A 9,286-nucleotide genomic window follows, 5' to 3' on the forward strand; every position below is an offset into this window, starting at 1 on the left:
CATGGTTTGTGCTATCCTACCTGTTGGAAGCGCAAATAAAAGAACCCTTGCTGCTAATCGGAAAGAGTAGCCCATGTAGTGGCGACAGCAGGTTTCCTCTCAAAATTTGTGTGGTCCTTAACCATATGTCTGACGCCATATAACCGTAAAATAAAATGTGTTGAGTGTGTCGTTAAATAAAACATTTCTTTCTTTCTTGCTTTCTTTCTTTTTTTCTTGTTTATTTGTAATACCGTCATCGAACGCACTTAGTAACATCACACGAGCAGACACTGTTTGCATGTCTATAAACCAGTAAGTTTATGTAACAATTTACAACTTTAATATCACACTACAAATTACCATGATCAGACAGATATATAGCATGTCGGATCAGATGTCTACTGATAACACTTATATGTAAAACTGCGTTATGGTTTCCTAGTATTTATGACGTTGTCTATCACAGTAAAGTATTATATATTTACATCAGTTGCACCTGGCACAGGATGGTCCATAATTGGGTGGTAATTTATCAATAAACAAACATTATTTGCTGTGTGATGATGTTCATATTTGTTGAGTAATCTATAAAGAGAAGTCATTTGTTTTAATCCGTTATTTCTTGCTTGCGACATTCAACTGGCAACATGAAAATGCTTCTGGCAATCTGCGTTCTGATTCTAGGCGGTGAGTACCTAAAAAGTAGAATAGTATTTTCTTTTTATTGTACTATTAGATATGCTTTATAAACGTATTTTGATGTGCCTACTACTGTACCGTATCTAGCCTAAAATAATGGGGCGGGGGGGGGGGGGGGGGGGTGTTAAAAAGATAACCGAGGCACATAAGTGGAGGGTGTACTCGAGTTAGTATTTATAAACTAAAATACGAAGAGCACTAGAAAATAAAAAAGCACCTTGTCTATCTCTCTCTCTCTCTCTCTCTCTCTCTCTCTCTCTCTCTCTCTCTCTCTCTCTCTCTCTCTCTCTCTCTCTCTCTCTCTCTCTCTCTCTCTCTCTCTCTCTCTCTCTCTGTCTGTCTTTGTTTTGTGAGCTAACATTTTAACTTGATCCTTCATATCATGATATGGCAATCCTATAGCAAATGGTTACCACTATTTCATAGACTGATAGTTCATCAAATATTGGTCAAAGGATCCTATCGGCCTTTTAGTTTTAATCCCCTGGGCGTACAACGGGCCGCCAGCTAAACAGTGGAAGCAGGCGACGCGCACGCGTTAAGATTTGAATGACACTGTGAAAATATTTCATGGCTAGTCCCCATATATTCCCTTATTAGGTGTGGACCTTATAGTCACAAATGTTTATGATTTCCAAGGGTCGTGCCCATAGATTTGGCTTATTAGGTGTGGACCTCAGTTACAAACATTTATGATTTTCAAGGGGCGTCCCTTTAGATTCCCTTATTAGGTGTGGAACTCAGTTACAAACGTTTATGATTTTCAAGGGGCGTCCCCATATATTCCCTTATTAGGTGTGGACTTTATAGTCACAAACGTTTATGATTTCCAAGGGTCGTGCCCATAGATTTGGCTTATTAGGTGTGGACCTCAGTCACCAACGTTTATGAGTTTCAAGTGGCGTCCCTATAGATTTTCGTTAATAGGTGTGGTCCTTAGTTACCAACGTTTATGATGTTCAAGGGGTGTGCCCATAGATTCCATTATTAGGTGTGGACCTTAGTCACAAACGTTTATGATTTTCAAGGGACGTCCCCATAGATTCCCTTATTAGGTGTGGACCTTGATCACCAACGTTTATGATGTTCAAGGGGTGTGCCCATAGATTCCCTTATTAGGTGTGGACCTTAGTCACAAACGTTTATGATTTTCAAGGGGCGTCCCCATAAATTCCCTTATTAGATGTGGACCTTGACCACCAACGTTTATGATTTGAGATGTTATAGTTAGTGAGAGAGAAATCTTTCGACTGAACTGAGCACTTCAATTTGGGGAATTTATTTTCATTATTAATTCGACAAAAAGCTAATACGAAAACTATTAGCCTGTTGTACATATAGAGCCATTCTGTCAGTTTGACTAAATTTCAATTTAGCTACAGAATGTAACGGAATTCGACAAATTGCTAATATTTGGTGTGTGTATGTTTAAAACTTGATATACGTTAAAATACATCCGTTTTTCATTGTTATTTAAACAATTCAGTTTCCTTGGCCTACGGGGATTCGTGTACTGGTACGGCTGGTGAGACGTGTTACCTGCAGCCGGATGCAGTCTGCTTGTAAGTATAAAGTCTTAAAACATCATCATCGTCATCATCATCGTTATCATAATAATATAATCCCTGTCATCATCATAATCATCATAATGTTACAAATATTACTGCTGCTGCTGATACTGCTGCTGCTGCTACTACTACTACTACTACTACTACTACTACTACTACTACTACTACTACTACTACTACTATTACTACTACTGCTATTAATTAACACCACTACTACTACTACTACTTACTACTACTGCTACTAGTAATTACCACCACTACTACTACTACTGCTACTACTAGTAAGTTTGTAGTAGTAGTAGTGGTAGTTGTGGTAGTTGTAGTAGTAGTAGTAGTAGTAGTAGTAGTAGTAATACTTTTAAATTATCAATATTTATCATTATCATCATTTAAAAATTATTATAGCAATTGTTGTTGCTATGATAAAAAGTAGAATCTGTTGTGGGGTTTTTTTTTCTCAGGAATGTGATGTGTCATAATGAAGATGGATTGTCGGATTGCTTTGGGAAGTGGACGTATGGCGGGGAGGAAGTGGCGTGCTACGCCAAATAGCTCTTCGTTGACGACATGATGCGTCAAATAACTAACTCTGGAGTTAGTCACGAAATGATATACCACATAACCATCGCTTAATTTATAACATGATGCGTCAAATAATATATGACCAGTCTGAAGGAACGTAAATGTTAATAACACACACACGGGGGATATTAAAAATGATTGGAAATGAACATGTCTTTGTAATTTCATACGCCATAATAGTTATATCATATATTGCTATACACCTTTTTTGGTGCATTTGTATTATGTTATTTAAAAATATGAACAACTGGAAAAACTAGAAAGGAATATTTACAAAACTAAAGATTTATGTTTGTATTTTGCAGTATGTATTAATGTTATTTATTTATTTTTTATTTAAGGACGCCACTAAGAACATATTGATTTTTTTTATCTTATCATCGGCTATTGGACGTCAAACATATGGTCATTCTGACAGTGTGTTTTTTTAGCGGAAACTCGCTGTCGCCACATAAGCTACTCTTTTACGACAGGCAACAAGGGATCTTTTATTTGCGCTTACGACAGGCAGGTTAACGCAAACCATGGCCTTGGTTGAACCAGTTATGGATCACTGGTCGGTGCAAGTGGTTTACACCTACCCATTGAGTCTTGCGGAGAACTCACTCAGGGTTTGGAGTCGGTATCTGGATTAAAAATCCCATGCCTCCACTGGGATCCGAACCCAGTACCTACCAGCTTGTAGACCGATGACCTAACCACGACGCCACCGAGGCCGTTTTTTTCCCCGGTATTAAATGCTAAAAACACCATCACCATCACCACACCACTCTCAGTGACATTATTTACTTACAAAACAAAAAGAAGAAAAGTTAATTTATATCACAAACCCTATATATCGGTCGATTCGTAACTTGCTAACATATCTAGCTACAACATTTAACCTCGCTTGTAAAACAATGTTTGTTTTTAATTCGCTTTCTGCAAACTTAGTTGACATCTCGGATCTCACCGATCGTCTTCAGCTGATAGCAAAGATCGAACTGAATCCTGAAATACTACAGAACATAGTTAAAGTTTGTTTTTGTTTAACGACACTACTAGAGCACATTAATTAATTAATCATCAGCTGCTGGATGTGAAATATTTGTTAATTCCACTCCCCCACCTGAATTCCGCGGAAAACATTTCAAAATTCCGCGGTACACGTTGATATATTCTGTGGTAGAATTTGATGAATTCAGCGGCAAATTCTGCAACATATAAAATTGAAAAATAACACTTATAAATTAAAGCTAGATGTTTAAAATGTTACATTATTTATTTTGTTTATTTGTTTCAGTACATGATTAACTGGTTACGGAGCAACGGCCACTGGATTTAGGCCTACAAGTTCATCCAGAAACTTGTCGTATTTGAGTCTTTCATTGTGGTACAGGAAAACCAAATCTCTGATTGTCTCTGGATTTAAAGATCTTCGTCTTCCTGTAAATTAAGATCAAATTATATAACGAGAAACTCTGTTCATCATCTGCTGTATTGGTCACGGCATTTGCATATCGCTGTGCCTGTCTGGCAAGGTGTGATTTCTGATCACTAAAGAGAAACTCTGTTCATCATCTGCTGAATTGGTCACGGCATTTGCATATCGCTGTGCCTGTCTGGCAAGGTGTGAGTTCAGATCACCAAATACTTAAATATAGTTGGTTAACATCACGATTCCAACAACCGATATTTATATGTTAATATAATTATTTTATATTAAATAGAATGGAATTGCTGAATCCTATTTCGTATTTGTGAAATCTGTCAGTGTAATTACAACCCGTCTTCGTCGGTTTCCGTAACCTACGCACCGAGCAACGATCGGAACATCTCGCCACAATCCATTGCGTTCTATCCCACGAGGATTTCCGATTCAATGGCATAAAGGCTGGCTCCAAACGCAGGTTACGCAGACTAGAAACTATGAGGCGGTTACCAGTCCAGCCTGTAATAACTTAAAAGAAAAGAAACAAATGCTTTATGCTCATATTTATTACTGTATGGAAAGTAAGCACTATTAAAATTTCATGTTTAATGTTACGATTCAGAAACGTCGAACATTTTGCGGTGATTAAGACAAATTTCACGGCCTAAAATTATGAATTATGCACACGTTCTGCACGAAAAGTGATTTTCTGCGGACGAACAACTATTCTGCACGATGATGTAAATTCTGCCATTTTTTTTCGCGTCCGCGGAATTCAAGGGAGGGGGTGGGGGGAGAGTGTAATTCTGACACAGTTATCAGAGGATACTCGCTACATTTTTCCATCAGCAGCAAGGGATATTTTATATGCACTTCCCCACTGACAGGAAAGCATATGCCACGGCCTTTGACCAGTTGTGGTGTACTGGTTGGAACGAGGAAAACCCCCAATCAGTTGAATGGATCCACCGAGGTGATTCGATCCTGCGACGCAAGCACCCCAGGCGAGCGCTCAACTGACTCAGCTAAAGGGGCAGTTTGAGTGTATCCAGTGTTCGAGATTAACGGTATCCCGATATTCCAGGGATACCAGAATTTAATTTTGGATACCAGACTTCAAGAACCCAGTATCCCACCGGGATACCATATAATACTAAAATATCAGGTGGGATACCAGATTTTGAAATGTTAGTATCCAACTGGGATACTGCCCCAAAATTTTAATCTCGAACACTGGTATCAGTGGTAAATGAGTCGTGCTCCCAAAGGGAGAGAGATCTGTGGCGGTGTTGAACTGTTCTCGGAAATTTTTAAAATAAAGAAGGAAAGAAGGAAGGAAATGTTTTATTTAACGACGCACTCAACACATTTTATTTACAATTATATGGCGTCAGACATATGGCTAAGGACCACACAGATATTGAGAGAGGAAACCCGCTGTCGCCACTTAATGGGCTACTCTTTTCGATTAGCAGCAAGGGATCTTTTATATGCGCCATCCCACAGACAGCATAGTACATACCACGGCCTTCGTTACACCAGTTGTGGAGCACTGGCGGGAACAAGAAATAGCCGACCGCGCATCAAGCGAACGCTTTACCACTAAATAAAGATGCTCAGAAACACAGAGAGAGAAATTATGTTTTTGTTTTTGTTTTGTTAAGGTCTACATTACATATTATATGAAGATAAGTTTTACATTCTTCGTGATGAAGAATACTGGCAAGTCGGGTGCAGCCATAGGCGTACGGGCTCCCATTTTGTGTGTGTGTGAGGGGGGGGGGGGGGGGGGGGGGGGGGGGGGGGGGGCTGTTGGCTGGTTGTTGGCCGAATTAAACAAAAATGCCGGAACATTTATTCATATTAGCTTTACTACCAAACAGCTATTTAGGGTTACAACTCATTTTTAACTACCAAAACAAGAATATTTCGGGTTTACAAATCATTTTTAGGATAGAATGATTAAAATACAAGGTAAAAAGGTATCAAATATCTTTATAATTTTGCCCGAATTTGAAGTTTTGCTCCAGCATTGGGGGGGGGGGGGGGGGGTGCCAGTGCACTGCACACACACACCCCCCCCCCCCCCCGCACCTGCACCCTGTGTCGTACGCTTATGTGTGCAGCTCGTTCTCGAACAAAATAGCGCAACTCATATTAAAGTTTGAACCGCGTAGTGATTTCATCAAACTTAGAAGTGGGAAATGTTTTAACTTATCGATAAAAGGTTATGTGTCCTTTCTGTGATTTTGTAACTACATCCAATTTACGTGAAAGCCACGCTGTGGGAGCCACTAAATGAGTAATAATCATGACGAAGATACGCCAGGGGAAAAAAAAACACCCGACATATTTGTGAAGGGTAAAGCACTGTATGTACATGTAGATATATAGATATGTGTTGATAGGGCAATACATATGTCTCGTATGTACATTTAATGATAAGCGTTCGTAATGGTGCCAAGAATGGTAGAAACACAGATAAAGATGGATTCTTCATTTGCTGATTGTTTCATCTTTCTTCTCTCTCTCTTTTTTTTTGTCTTTGCGATAATGATGTGAGAAATATGAGATGGTGAAACAATATCAAGAAAAAAAAAAAAAAAAAGAAAAAAAAAAGGCTATTGTTTTCAGGAAGCTGAGGAAGCTTGTGTTTAGACGATATTAACGAAATACACCGACGTCAAAATGACAACATAACATTAACATTGTTAAAACTAGCAAAATTATATTAAAGATTTTAAACACTAAAACATATTTTTGTACTATTGTAGCCGTTTTAGGCAACTGAAATCATACTTTACTTAGATTTTATGATTTAGATTATCAATTTCTGTACTATCGAAGTGTTTTTGGTCATCCTGGCCACGTGCTTATATGCCTTAACGTCTAGACTTTAACGTAATGCTATTTGAATTGCGTTGCCATGACGTAAATGTGTGGACTTTATTAAAGTCTAGACTTTAAGGTTTATAAGCACGGGGCCTAGGTCACTGCACACAGTTAAGTAAGTTGTTGGACACCCATGGTACGATCGCCGGCTGAAATTGGGGCTGGACTATCCTCGGATGTGTGTGTGTGTGTGTGTGTGTGTATGTGTGTGTGTGGTGCGTGTGTGTGTGCGTGTGTGTATCAGCAACTGAAATGTATAATGCATGTCAGCGAACAAAGTGTCACACATATCAACACACTGCATTATGTCTTGTTGCTCGTCTTAGCTTAAGGAAAACTTGTCATTTTCACTTTTAATGTCACTGCAAATGTACATGACAAAGTACCCGAACAATTGCCTGTTGTTCTGTTTTGTATTCCTTACCTTTGGAAAATATAATATCATATATTTAGCAAACCTTTATGATATATTTATCATTGGCGGATCCAGGGGAGGAGGAGCGGGGGTGGGGTTAGCGGGGGGACACATAAATCCCGTGACTCCCCCCCCCCCCCCGTTTGAAGTACCATTTTAATAACATTTTTAAAAATTATTATTCACAGTATACAACAGTAAACTGCCACGAAAACACATCTCTAGGCATGTATGTTTATTTAAAAAATGTTCGGGAAGCATGTCCCTGAAACTATACCCTCTCTCCCAACCCCGATCTCTCTCTCTCTCTCTCTCTCTCTCTCTCTCTCTCTCTCTCTCTCTCTCTCTCTCTCTCTCTCTCTCTCTCTCCCCCCTCTGCTTATTTGCCTTCGACAAACTCAAACTATCCCTTTTTAGAATTTTGTGAACCCCTTTGTCAAAATTCTGGATCCGCCCCTGATTATGTGTATGCAATGTGGAATGTTTATAATCAACTCTGGTCGTATTAAAGCAGTATTCTAAAAACACGAAGCACTGTTACCTACATTCTTCTGAACTTTCCATATAACTGGTCGCCTTGTAACTGCGTATTAACGTCAGCAAACGTCTCTTTATATTAATTTTGTGACATTTTCTCTTGACATTCGGTTTTTTGTTTTTGTTTTTCTGCTATAACCTTTTTCACATGCATTTATGTACAAACATATTAAATTTTTTCCCGAATTTAAAGTTATATAATATGTGGAATTTAGAGACATTATGTATAAACTATTTGATCGTAAAATCAAATTACGGCGGAACACACAAAACTACGTACTTTTTTCAATTTGTGACATTTTCATTAGTCGCAAACATATTAACAAAATACATTTAACATATTGTATTTGGTAAATGCCATTTATTAAATGTCGAAATCATAAAAAGTCATAAAATCTATATGTACAGTACATGTATACTGGTCTATCTTGCTGGTGTTTCGTGAAACATTCATTCATTCACTCACTTACTCACTCACTCACTCACTCACTCACTCACTCACTCACTCACTCACTCATTGTATCCCGGTCCAACTATGAAAGATAAGGAAGGAAAGAAAGGAAATGTTTTATTTAACGACGCACTCAACACATTTTATTTACGGTTATATGGCGTCAGACATAGGGTTAAGGACCACACAGATTGTGAGAGAAAACCAGCTGTCGCCACTTCATATCAAAGACAGTGGTATGTCCTATCCTGCCTGTGGGAATGTGCATATAAAAGATCCCGTGCTGCTAATGAAAAAATAAAATGAACAACAACCAGAAGAATAAATAAATAAACGGTGTTGGTTCTTACATCATAATGTTGACGTCACACTATCTTCAATTTCCTGCAATTAGCATAATTCTGAATGTACATTTTTTTTTTTTATGCTTCAAATTAACGGCAAGTTATATACCGTATATCAGTTTATAACTAACGGCTGGTTATATATAATACGAGTTTATAATTAAATAACGATATACACATATGTGAATATGAGTTTATAATTAAATAACGATATACACATATGTGAATATGAGTTTATAATTAAATAACGATATACACATATGTGAATATGTGTTTATAATTAAATAACGATATACACACATGTGAATATGAGTTTATAACTAAATAACGATATACACACATGTGAATATGAGTTTATAACTAAATAACGATATACACACATGTGAATATGTGTTTATAACTAAA

The 9,286-nt window shown here is 37.9% G+C and overlaps 1 long non-coding RNA gene across 1 annotated transcript; it reads left to right on the forward strand.

Annotated features, from left to right (window-relative positions):
* Positions 1-591: 591 nt before the first annotated feature.
* LOC121371613 lies at positions 592-2,980 on the forward strand. The gene is made up of 3 exons (XR_005957812.1): positions 592-669; positions 2,168-2,243; positions 2,711-2,980. It is a non-coding gene; the product is annotated as an uncharacterized LOC121371613 (long non-coding RNA).
* The last annotated feature ends 6,306 nt before the right edge of the window (positions 2,981-9,286 follow it).

This window comes from Gigantopelta aegis, chromosome 4 (genome assembly GCF_016097555.1).
Source record: "Gigantopelta aegis isolate Gae_Host chromosome 4, Gae_host_genome, whole genome shotgun sequence".
Taxonomy (NCBI): Eukaryota; Metazoa; Mollusca; class Gastropoda; order Neomphalida; family Peltospiridae; genus Gigantopelta; species Gigantopelta aegis.